Genomic DNA, 12,949 nt, shown 5'->3' with positions numbered 1-12,949 from the left:
CTGGGATTGAGCCCCACATCGGGCTCTTTGCTTGGCAGGAGCCTGCTTCTCTCTCTCTCTCTCTGCCTAACTCTCCGCCTGCTTGTGATCTCTCTCTGTGTCAAATAAATAAATAAAATCTAAAAAAAAAAAAAAAAAGTACACATACCATAAAATGTACCACCTTAACCATTTCTTTTTTTTTGATTTTTTAAAAAATTTCTTTTCAGCATAACAGTATTCATTGTTTTTTGTACCACACCCAGTGCTCCTTGCAATCCGTGCCCTCCCTAATGCCCACCACATGCTTCCCCCAACCTCCCACCCCCCGCCCCTTCAAAACCCTCAGATTGTTTTTCAGCATCCATAGTCTCTCATGGTTCATCTCCCCTTCCAATTTCCCTCAACTCCCTTCTCCTCTCCATCTCCCCATGTCCTCCATGTTATTTGTTATGCTCCACAAATAAGTGTAACCATATGATAATGGACTCTCTCTGCTTGACTTATTTCACTCAGCATAATCTCTTCCAGTCCTGTCCATGTTGCTATGAAAGTTGGGTATTCATCCTTTCTGATGGAGGCATAATACTCCATAGTGTATATGGACCACATCTTCCTTATCCATTCATCCGTTGAAGGGCATCTTGGTTCTTTCCACAGTTTGGTGACCGTGACCATTGCTACTATAAACATTGGGGTACAGATGGCCCTTCTTTTCACGACATCTGTGTCTTTGGGGCAAATACCCAGTAGTGCAATTGCAGGGTCATAAGGAAGCTCTATTTTTAATTTCTTGAGGAATCTCCACACTGTTCTCCAAAGTGGCTGCACCAACTTGCATTCCCACCAACAGTGTAAGAGGGTTCCCCCTTCTCCACATCCTCTCCAACACATGTTGTTTCCTGTCTTGCTAATTTTTAACCATTTCTAAGTGTACAGTTCAGTCGTGTCAAGTATTTTCACGTTGTACAACCAATCTCCAGAACTCTTCTTAGGTTGCAAAACTGAAACTCTGTACCTATGGAGCAACGTTCCCCATTTCTCCTTTCTCCAGACCTTGGCAACCACCATTCTACCTTCTGTCTCTATGACTTTGATACTCTAGGTACCTCACACAAGTGGAGTCATGCAGTACTTTGTCTTTTTGTGACTGACTGGCTTATTTAACTTAGCATCATGTCCTCGAGGTTCATGGGCGTTGTTGCATGTAAGAGGATGTCTTTCCACTTTAAGGCTGAATACAATTCCATTGTCTGGATAGACCACATTTTGTTTCTCCATTCATCTGTTGATGGACACTTGGGGCAGGTGGCTTCTGCCTTTTGGCTACTGTGAATAATGCTGCTGTGACCATCAGTGTACAAGCCAACCACATCACTTTTTCAACAAAGTGCCATCTCCTGAGCCCACCCTGCCATTCCCCATTCAGAGAACAAGAACACGACAGATTTTTCTGCTCTCTGCCCAACCGCTCTCTATCCTGGGCTGCCAAAAGGAATTTCTGTTCTCCAAGGGCATTCTATATTCTTTTGCCTGGGCGATTAAGCCTTGTCCTTCACTCTACTCATTTTTTTTTTTTTTTGAGGAATTTGTGAATTTTCTTGGTGGAAATTTTATCTCTCGATTTCCTTTGCACTGTTTTCTTCTGGGAAGATAGCACGAGTTGTAATGAGGGGGAAATACTCCTTAAACGTCTTTCCCAAGGTGAGTGGAACAAGAGATGAAGACACCACAAAGTGACTTCCTGGTGGGGGAGTAAAGGTAGAGGAAGGAGGTGTGATCCTTCTGGGTCCTTCAGCTCCCCTGGATTGGAAGAACATGACTAAGTGTTGGGGAGAGCAGGCCTGGGAAGGAGCATAGGCCAGGCACCCAGGGTAATGCGTGTCATGCATGTGAAGGAAGAAGGGCTTAGAGGAAGAGAGCAGGGGGTGTGAGACCCGCCTGTGTGAAGTGGAAGATAGAAACATTGTCTGAAGATATGTCTGGGATGCTTTTTGGGTACCCAGGTATGTAAAATCCCCCGCACTCATGCCCTATTTTAAACACCAACATTTTGTTTAATACGGAGGTACAGTTTGTATTTCCTTTGAATGTGACTCCATGCCGAGGCTGGGCCTCATGGGGTTCCCCAGGATTTATTGAAGTAAAATGTTGATTCTAGAATCATTTGTTGCTGGTCTCTGGTCAACACTTCCTTTGATTGAGTTTTTCTGGATTTCCCCTGTTTTCAGCCTTAAATTTAGAGTAAAGGCAGTTTCTCTAGGTCTCAGGAAAAATGAAATGGAATCTTTAGAAAAAACACAAGTAAGAGGGAGGCAATTTTGTCCTTTTTGTAGAAATTCAAGCTTTAAAAGGGAAAACAGTTTCCTTGAGTAATGCTTTCCTGAGATAACTTGAAATATGATTTCACCCAAGTTTTCCTCTATTACATTTTATAAGCACACTAATAATTCTTCAGACTATAAAGTATAATATTTCCCATGTGATGGTTTCATACATTTCCTTACTCTTGGCCTAGTAGTAGAGATTATATTGGTCTAAGTGTCCTAAGAGACAAACTGTTCTTGTTGTCAGGGATGTCATAGAAGACTTGGGAGGACTGCGGTGCAGGCCAGGGCTGGCCCTGAGAGTCTTCACGTCTTGCTGAGCCCTTGCCTGGGGTTTTGCACCACCCGTTCCCTCTTTGTGCAATGCTCCCATCCAAAGAGCACAGGCATCTTTCCTGCTCTCTCAAGAGGGGTTTCTGCAGATCAAACTTCATCTGGATTCCATCATAAATTCCAATGTCTATTTCCTTGAAGATGGAAGGTATTCCTGGGGTGCCTGGGTGGCTCGGTCAGTTAAGTATCCGACTCCAGATCTCAGCTCAGGTCTTAATCTCAGGGTCACGAGTTCAGGCTTTGTGTTGGGCCCCATGCTGGCCATAGAGCTTACTTAAAAAACAAAATTGTATCAGTGGTAAAGTGCATAATAAACACATGATATGTATATGTATATGTATATGTATATGTATGTGTGTGTATGTATAAAAATATATACACACCTATATATACCTATAGGTATATATACACATAATGAGGACCTAAACAATATAAGTACATATACAAATACATAGACATACCTAAACACATGATATGTATATGTGTATGTGTGTGTGTGTGTGTGTGTGTGTGTATAAAGATGGAAGGCATTCCCTTCTCTGCCTTCCTGGCCCCCATGTCTCACTTTTATAGTAAAGACATTTGTTTAATTTCAGGGCTGATTTGTCACTGGAAATGATGTTTCCACTAAAGCAAGTAGTTTCAAGCTTGCAGCATTTAATAATTATCAAACTCTTCCCTTCAGAAAAATCTCTCTAGGACAAGACTTCCAGACAAGGAGAAGGCAGGTTTTCTGAAGCTGGTTGTTTGTAGGAGTGAGGGCGTCTTAGGGAGCCTTGTGGAGAGGGTTGTGACGCTCTCTCACTTGGGGTTTTAGATCTGACTTTAGTCCCCCTTTTCCGTATGACGGTTCCAGTAGTGTCCTTGGTGGGCCCTGAGACCACTTTGTTTTTTGTTATGCCTCATCATTTATGGAGGTTTTCCCCACATGGACTTCATCTTATGTCAGGTAGACAAATACAGTGGCAAATTTCATTATTTCACTATCTTCCCTGACCTCCTATGAGAATTAACTGTTTTATTTAGACAATCGTAGTTGTCAGTCACCCATTATATCCCTGATCCTAGCCCTTCCTCTTGTTATTCTTGCATTGGCAGCAGCAAGAATCTCTCTCTTTCCTCTGGTGTTGGAGGTTTGACTGATTAACCAACTTTCAGCGAGGGACGTAGTCACTGGAGCTTTTGTTATACTCCATGCATATTTCCCTCTCCCTGGCTTCTTTGATGGCAAAGCCCATCTCTCCTCTGGCAAAACCATTCATGTGCCTCTGTTGGGGTTAATGCTTCCACCTAGCAGTGACAGGGGGCAAGACCCAAGCCCTTCAAGAGTTCTCCATGAGCCTCTTGCAGAAGCAACTGGGAGAGAGGCAACGCACCTTCCCTTTGTAGGGATAGTTCATCGTAAGGATAAGGGGGGTGAAAACTGCTGCTTGCTGGCTTTGCTACCACGTGGGAAGAGCTTGTCTGAGAATGAAGCCCAAACATAGGAAAGCAAAACTGCAAGATGGAGAACACAAGATGCTCTTCACGACACCATCGGACCCCTTGACATTGGCATATGGAAGTCAGCTCGATCCCTTACATTTTTGACTATGTGGAGCAATACATCCACTATTTGTGTGTGCCAGCTTGAGTTGGGTTTCTGTCATTTGCAACCAGCACATCCTAAGGGATACAACTCCCAGGTGTTTAATCCATGGAAATTTCTCTCTATTCAGTTTCATTGCACACAATGGAGGGACAGCCACCTTTCATGTGATTTTCAGACATTTAAAGATCTCCTACTAGGGTTGCTAGATAATATATAGGATTCCCAGTTAAATTTGAGTTTCAGATAACAATACTTTATTTTTTTTTTAGTAGAATATGTCTCATTCAATATTGGAATTTCAGATTAATGAGAAATAATTTTTAGTGTAAGTATGTCCCATGCAATATGTGGGATCTACTTATATGAAAAAAATTCATTGTTTATATGAAATTCATATTTTTTTGAAGAATTTATTTATTTGTCAGAGAAAGACAGAGAGAGAACACAAGCACAGGGAAAGGCAAGCAGGGAGGAAAAGGCAAGCAGAGAGGGAAACAGGCTCCCCGTTGAGCAAGAAGCCTGATGTGGGACTTGATCCCAGGACCCTGGGATCATGACCTGAGCTGAAGGCAGATGCTTAACTGACTGAGCTACCCAGGTGCCCCTGAAATTCACATTTGAGTGTCCTTTATTTTTTCTTGTAACCCCATTTTTATCAAATCTCCATATTTTAGGAATGTGATTGAAATAATATTATGAGGCTTCTTAATTTAAGAGAGGATCCTACATGAGTGTCTTTTATACCAAGAAAGTGAAATTCAAATTTATTTATTTATAATTTGTATTTTTATTTGTTGAGCCTGGCAATCCTATCCCCAGCCCACCTCAATTATCTCAATGATCTGATGATACAGCACCTAAATTCTAGTATCAGAGAGTCACCTTATTCTCCTGTTCTGTGGTCAAGGTAAAAAAATAAGGTCTGGGTCAAGTCACATCAATGGACACCCATCTTTCTCAGGCATTTGAAGGCATGAGGGCATTACAGTAAATTAAGGTCTACTTCATGACCTGTGTAGGTGAAAGTTACTCAGGAGAACTAACATTTTCCAAGGTTCTCTCACTTGTCAACCATGAAGGAGAAGCTTTGTATCCATTGATTCATTGAACTTTTGTGACAAGCATAAAATTGATGGAGTTCATCTATTCCCATTTTTAAAAATAAGGATGAATACCCAACTTTTTGCACCAACATGGCTGGCACTGGAGGCGATTATGCTGAGTGAAATAAGTCAAACAAAGAAAGTAAATTGTCATATGGTCTCACTTATTTGTGGAACATAAGGAATAGCATGGAGGACATTAGGAGAAGAGAAAAACGAAGGGGGAGAAATCTTAGTGGGAGACGAACCACGAGAGACTATGGACTCTGGGAAACAAACTGAGGGTTTTAGAAGGGAGTGGGGGTGGGGAGATGAATGAGCCTGGTGATGAGTATGGAGGAGGGCATGGACTGCATGGAGCATTGTGTGTTATACACAAACAATGAATCATGGAACACTACATCAAAAACTAATGATGTAATATATGGTGACTAACATAACACAATAAAAAATGAAATAAAATAAGGAAACTGAGACACAGACAGGTGAAGTAATTTGTCCAAAACCACATAGCTTGGAAGAAGTACCAGGTTCTACTGACCCCAAAGCCCTTGATCTTCTCATAGGTTCAGTTTCTTGGGGAGTGGGTGACTCCTGATATCTGTTAGTTGAGTGAGACATCACATCTCCAGGACACTGAAAGAGAGAGTCAACAGAGGGACAGTGACAGCTTGTGGCCACAGCATTTTGGACCATAGAATCCGTGACCTTTAATCTCTGCCCACACTCAGCTGGGATGGGTGAACTTTTTGACTACATGTTTCTCCCATGCCTTTCCTTGAGATAGCAATAAAAACAAAGCAGATGGTCCTCAAACATATGAAAAATATTCAAATTACTCATAATTAGAGAAATCAAAATTAAAATATCATGGGATACTGTTTTTCACTTAACAGATTTTAAAAAAAGTTGAACCCAGCCTGCTGGCAGATCTCTGGGCAAACAGGTACCATTATACAAGGCTGGAGGGGATGCAAAGTGGTTTAGCACATCTGGAGAGGCTCTTGGTCACACTCCGCAGAACTCTATATGCACTTACTTTTTGGTCCGGCCATGTCACTTCAAGACATCCCAACAATGTGAAAATACATATGCACTGTTTGCAGTTGCGAAGTATGTCTGTAGTTTAGCTAATAGCATTGTATAATGCGAATTTCCTGGTTTTTTAATTTTATAATTTTATTGCAGTTATGCAAGATGTTAACAGGAGGGCAAGCAGGGTCGGGGGGACAGTACTATCCTGTACTATTTCTGTAAGTCGAAAATGATATCAAAAGACAAAATTTTAATGACAAGGAAGCAGAGTTTTCAACTCTGTATGTGGAATATGGCGTCAGTACTGGACCAGCAGTGAAGGGCCATAGATGCTCACGGGACTCCTCTGCAGGCCGAGTGCCTTCTGGAGAAGGGGCCAGGGCTGACCTTGTCTCATCTGTGACAGAAGAGGGAGAGGGGTACCCAGAGTCTTCAGCCACATGCTTGCAGAGACTGCGAGGAACAGTGAGCCCCTCCCTGGGAGAAAGAGAAGGCAGCTTACAAGCCCAGACTGTTGCTAACATTTAGATTAAGTCTGTGAAGGATGTCCTTGGAAACAGTTTCATTATTTTAAAGTCGCATCTCATCTGTGAGAGGCTGACTGTCCTTTCTCAGTCACTGGTTATTTGTATTCTACGTCCAAACACCTTGAACTCTTAAGACCGTATGCAACTTGGTGTGGCATTTTGGGTCCTGCAGAGAGAACACTATGGAATACTTACGATGGGAGTTGGTCCTCTTTTCCTGAACCACTTGCTCAAAAATTCAGTCCTCTTATTTGTTTGAAAGACTGTAAAGTTGGCAAATGAATTCAAGTGTCCTTAAAATGACTTGGGCATCTCCTAACATTTTTATCATTTCTAATTTATGCCTTAGAGTAAAACAGACAAGAGCTGTTTTCCATTTGCTCTTCTGAATTATTTTGCTGGAACTTGGCTTTGGGCTTCAGTGATACCTCCTCAAAATATCAAACCCTTGATTCTGTGGAGATGGGGTGAATTGATGGGGTCTGGGGGATGCTCATTCTGCAGCTAGCTTCTGGAGTCAACACAGAGGCAGAGTGGGCCCAACGCAGTCAGGTGAGTGTGCCTATCCATGGGACCTCCTACCTTGACCACCGGCAGGAGCTAAATACCATGTTAAAGCTGATTTAATCCCCCAGGAGCCCCATTAAGATAAAAAGCTTATGTATTTTTTCAAAGATCATCAGGTTAATAAAATGTTGGAGCTGGGACTTGACCCCAAATCCAGAGCTCTTTTTCCTCTGTACACTATCCAGAAGAGGGAAATCTAGTCGGCCATCTCTGCCCCTTTGCTGAGACCAGGCCTATGGGGAAAAATACTGGGTGCCCTTCTGTCAGTGCAGACCTCTCATTTCTGTTCTAAAAATCAGACCACCTTTCTATTGTTCCCATCCCAGCCCTAGCATGTTTTCCTGGGCATGGAAGTCATATAGAAACCTCACTTGGCATTTTTGACAAGGTTGGCTGGTCCTGGAGGCTTCAGAACAAACCTCAACACCTTCTTTAGGATTCATAGTCCTGGTGTACTAGGGTGGAAATGCCAAGGACTTCCTTCTTTTCTTTTCAAGAGAACGTTCCATGTGTGTTTTGAAGTCACCCCTTGAGTGTGACTCTGTCTCAGCTTTGGGTTTCCTTGGGTAAATGACTCACTTCTCACATCTCAGTCTTTTCTATAAAGTGGGGATGGCATTTCTTTTCACAGAAGTATGGTCCGAATTGAGTGACCTGCCAGGAAAAGCACCAAGTACATAGTAGGCATTGAGCGAAAGAATGTTATTATTTGGACAAACACTATTAATTCTCCATACAGCATTTCCCCGCATATCCCCTTCACAGTGCTCAGGCTCTTTCCAATGAAGAAGGATAAAGTTGGAGAGCATGTTGCCTCTCAGAATTACTTTTATTTCTAGAGGACAGAAACGCTGCCAAAGAGGAAAATGGAATTTATCCCAGGCTTTTGTGCAGGTTTTATTTGTATGCAAAAACGAGCAAGTCGTCTTTGTTCTCAAGATGAATTTCATTCTAATCGTTTGCCAGTGAATCTTCGTAATTGCCATTCTTAGCATGCTCCAAACTGAGAGATAACAAAAGGATTAGGTGGCCAGTTCAGATTGGGTTTGGAGATGGATGTGCATTTGAAATGCTTCAGCTGTGCCCTGAGTCATCCCAGTCCACTGAGAGTGAACAGTGGATGGTGGAGTCAGCAATGCCCACCCCACCCCGCCCCGCCCATCACCGGTCCTGGGGATGCTGGATGGTGCAAGGAAGACCAGAGGGACAGACTCTGAGTGGGAGTGCCCCGCCCCCTCCCTAGCTCTACATGCAAATGTGTGGAGCACTTTACAACTTGGGAATTTTTTTTTTTTTTAGTATTTATTGTCCTATGTGATTCTCTCAAAAATCCTAGGGAAGAGGTAAGGTCCAGATTATGATCTTATCTTATACAGGAGGTTCAGAGAGGTTGTGGTCAATATAAATGACAGAGCCTGGACTTGAACTCACATCATGAGACTCTAAAACTCACAATCTTTCCACTATAATTATCTGCCTGCATATTATAATGGTCCAAGTTTGAATTAATGAAAATCTTATTATTATTTTTTTCTTTTTAAAAAAAGCAGTCATGTAATCCTGTGTGAATTACCAAAACATGGAGTTTTGTGCTCTGGGGATCTGGTGCACTGTTTCCTACTTCAGCTCTCAGACCTCTTGGATCTCTTTCCCCCTCACCACCTTGCTCCCCCAGCCTGCGGGCCCCAGTGGGCAAGATGCTCTCGCTTCTTCACATCTCAGAGCACCACCAGTATGAAGTGATAATGTATTGGGTCTTACTAAACATTTGGGGTGACAAGGTCACAGTGAGAAATATTAAAGCTAAATGTTCAATATCACTGCTTCCATCATCCAACAAAGAAGTAAAAAAAAAAAAAAAAAGATTAATCCTTCACAGAGCTGCCCTCATGAAGCAACCCAATCTTTGCCTTGCTTTTCTGTCTCGTTTCCTTTTTCACAGAGACAGCCCTTCTCTGACCCTTTTAGGGTGTATCTTTCCCGTCTTTAAGGAAATCACCATCTTTTGCTCACGGAAGTTGGCTTTGTTTAAGTATCTTTCCTACGGATCCCTTCAGCCTTTCTCAGTTCAGGCTGCTACAACAAAGCACCATGGATGGGGGCTTAGATGACAAACATTTATTTCTCATCACTCGGAGCCTGGGAAGCCCAAGATCAAGGTGTCGGCAGATCTGGTGTCTGGTGAGGGCCCTCTTTTGGTTTGCTGAGAGCCTCCTTCTTGTGGGTTCTCACACTGCAAAGAGAGCAAGCACTAGTGTCACTTTTAGAGGGAAACTAATCACATCCTACGAGGCTTCACCCTCATTGAAACCTAATTAGCTTCTAATACAATTCTAGGGGGGGTTAGGATTTCAACAAATGAATTTTGGGGGAACACGGACATACAGCCCATAACATCTCTTGCATAGGCCATTCATGGGACAAAGGGATCTCTAACAGTTTATTTCCTACATTTGGTGTGGAGGGAGGAAAGATCTTGGCAAACCAGGTCTGCTTTGAAGGCTCTGCTAGTGTGAGGTGAAGATACCGGCTTCCAGCTACCTGAGGACATCTTGTGGACATACATCCGTGTTCAGATGCACACTTACGTGTCTCCCAAGGACACACACAAGTGTTCGCAGGAAACTCACATGAATCCTAGGTTTAGGATGAGAGCTGTTTTCCTAAGGTGACCTCATTTCTGATCCTTCCCCTGGCTGAGGGGCAGGCAGACATCTACCTTTTTCTCCTACCTTCAGGTTCGTGCACGGGAAGGTTTCTGTGCATACGAAGTAGGGGTTCACCACACTACCTTCCTGAAGAGCAGAGCTGTGTACCTCTTACTCCATCTCTGGCAACAGAAACAAAGGGACACACACTTTGTGGAGTTTGACCTTGGGTTAGTGAGGCTTCTGTTTGAAGTCCCTCTTGGCCAGCATTAGTGGAGTAGCACTAGATTCTTACTCTCCAGGCCATGTGAGATCTATGGAGGCTGGTGCCATTTCTTACCCAACCTTGTATTTTCAATTAGCAATAATCGCGCCTCGGATAAACCTCATTGGCTACGATACTGCCACTGCGCAAAGCTCAACCTTGTATTTTCATAGCCGGGTGCACACCTGACCTACAAAGGTTAGTTTACAGACTGACTGACTGACTGGATAAAAAAATATGAGTGTTCCTGCAACTAAGGGAAACTTGGAGGAATAGTGGATTTGGTACATTTATATTTAAGCAAGAATAAAAACAATAGACTTACTCTGTATCATTTTGGACTTAGGGTCTATCAGGTGAAGACCATGTATTGATTTTCATATTTACTAAGGCATGTATTAGAATAGTGCTTTATATAAATAAATTCACTGCAGTTTCTAGTCTTCAGGATACCTAGAATACTTTACCTATAGAAACATTTTTGAATGAATGGGTTTTACGTCAACATAAGTGTCTTCATGTCAACATATGTGTCTTCATTTTTCCTTCTTTTTTTATGTTGGTTTTTAAAGTCAGTGATCTAGAAAATTCAATTACTTCATCAAAACTTTCTCTGATGATGACAGACTAATCAATTACTGCTGGAAATATTCCTTTGTAGAACACAGCTTTGTAATTATTTTCTTGCTTGAATGCAGAACTTGGCAATTGCTTTTACATGTAAATTCTGGGTAGAATTTTTATGACTTTTATGTAGTGTTTTTTGATAAAGGAATGAGAAATTTGGTGGGCGAATTCTTCACCATTTAGTGTGAAGTATGGGAGATTAACTCAGGGAGATGTCTTGGGAAATTGAATTAAAAGGTTGGAAAATAAGAGAGAAAAATGAGATGTTGAGGGAACTGGTTTGGGATCTCCACCATCTATAGTATAGACATTCTTAAAAAAAAAAAAAAAGAAAGGAAAAAAAACAATAAAGAGAAATAGAGGAGAATAAATTATGAAAGAAAAATTTGACAAAAATTGTTTGTAAATGAAAGACAAAGTATATTGCCATATTGAAAAGGCCACATAATGCCCAGTGTGATGTTCAGAAAAACCCATATTGAGGCAAATCATTGTCTTAGAAACAGCCTAAAGTTTCCAGAAAAAAGAAAAAAAAATTCACATATAAAGGAGCAAGAATCAAAATTGTTACTTCTTCAAAATTGATGGGAACCCAGAAGATGATATGGTAATGACTCCAAAATTTTGAGATGACTATATTTCCATATTTCTATATCCAGCCAAAATATCACTGTGTGTGAGGGCAAGATAACAATAATTTTAAACACACAAGGCCTTATATGTTTAATACCTATGTACCCTGTGTTGGGGAGCTACTGACAGACACACCTCATAGAAATGAAAGAGTCAATGAGGGAGACAAAAAGATACATCTGGGTCCAGAAAATAGGATTCTAGTAGCAGAGAGGAAGGGCATTTTGAGAACGTCCATGTAAGGAGATCCCAGGATGCTCGTCAGGCAGCAGGAAAGCAGCCAGCCCTGAATGCAGCAGAGGTAAGCCTTTGGAGGAAAATCTCCAAAGGGTGTCTGTGTGCGTGGAAGGAAACTGACAGACCACTTGATAACATTGGGAGGATTGTCATCTCACAGTTGGAGTACTTGGCATATAAAAACCTAACACATATTTTAAAAAACCTAAGCAATTTTTTTTTCCAGGAAAAAATGCAAATTTTTGCAAGAAAAGAAATGGTCTCCTAGTGTACCTACGTCTCAGCTGTGAGTAATATTCCCATGGTCATAATAATGTAAGAATTGAATATTAATTTACCAGAAAGTGTGATCAAATGTATTAGGAGGATGGGAAGAGGGAGGGATATGTGTAGTTGCATATGGTGTTTGAAGAATGTTCCATTCTCCATGGTGAAAAGTCAAAGGACAGAGTCTAAAACTGACAAATAATCAGGAAGTAGCCATATAAGCACGTTGTTCAGCAAAGTATGGTGTCAAACACATGAGACAGGTAAGAATGGACAGTGGCTCCCTCAGGGTAGGAGGATGGGGACTGTGAACACTCTGGCCCTTTCTCCTTCTTTCTTTCTCTCTACACATTCTCAACAATCCTACACTGACCAGACAAATAGAGAACTTTATCTCGCTGTGTTGGAATGAAAGGAATGAAGTGAAGTCCATAATGTTGCCTTAGAAAGCTGAACGATCTTTTTCCCAAATTACTCAAATTCTTACTAGGCTCTAACAACAACTGTTCTTTTAGAGAGCCCAGTCCTATTCCTAAAGCAGAGAGGAAGTTTGAAAAGAAGTTCTGTCCATAAACTAGTGCTTGGCTCAGCTTGATGCACTATGGAAACTTACAGAGGCGTGACAAGTCACATCCATCATGGGCTTGATCATTTTGGCCTGGCCAACCTACAAGGAGTTTATACAATTTTTTTTTTTTTCTCTAAATATGATCTTGGATTGACATACCCTGTGAAATCAGTGAGGAGAGCTGGGTGGTGGTAGGGGAGGTTTTATGTTGCTCTGGAAATTGAGGCAGAGGAGGGGCCCAG

General features: G+C 41.8%; 1 pseudogene; it reads right to left on the bottom strand.

Annotated features, from left to right (window-relative positions):
- Positions 1-10,438: 10,438 nt before the first annotated feature.
- LOC122916590 lies at positions 10,439-10,529 on the bottom strand (annotated as a pseudogene).
- Positions 10,530-12,949: the final 2,420 nt, after the last annotated feature.

This window comes from Neovison vison, chromosome 8, assembly GCF_020171115.1.
Source record: "Neovison vison isolate M4711 chromosome 8, ASM_NN_V1, whole genome shotgun sequence".
In the NCBI taxonomy this organism is placed as follows: domain Eukaryota; kingdom Metazoa; phylum Chordata; class Mammalia; order Carnivora; family Mustelidae; genus Neogale; species Neogale vison.
This window is presented reverse-complemented; position numbering and strand designations above follow the sequence as displayed.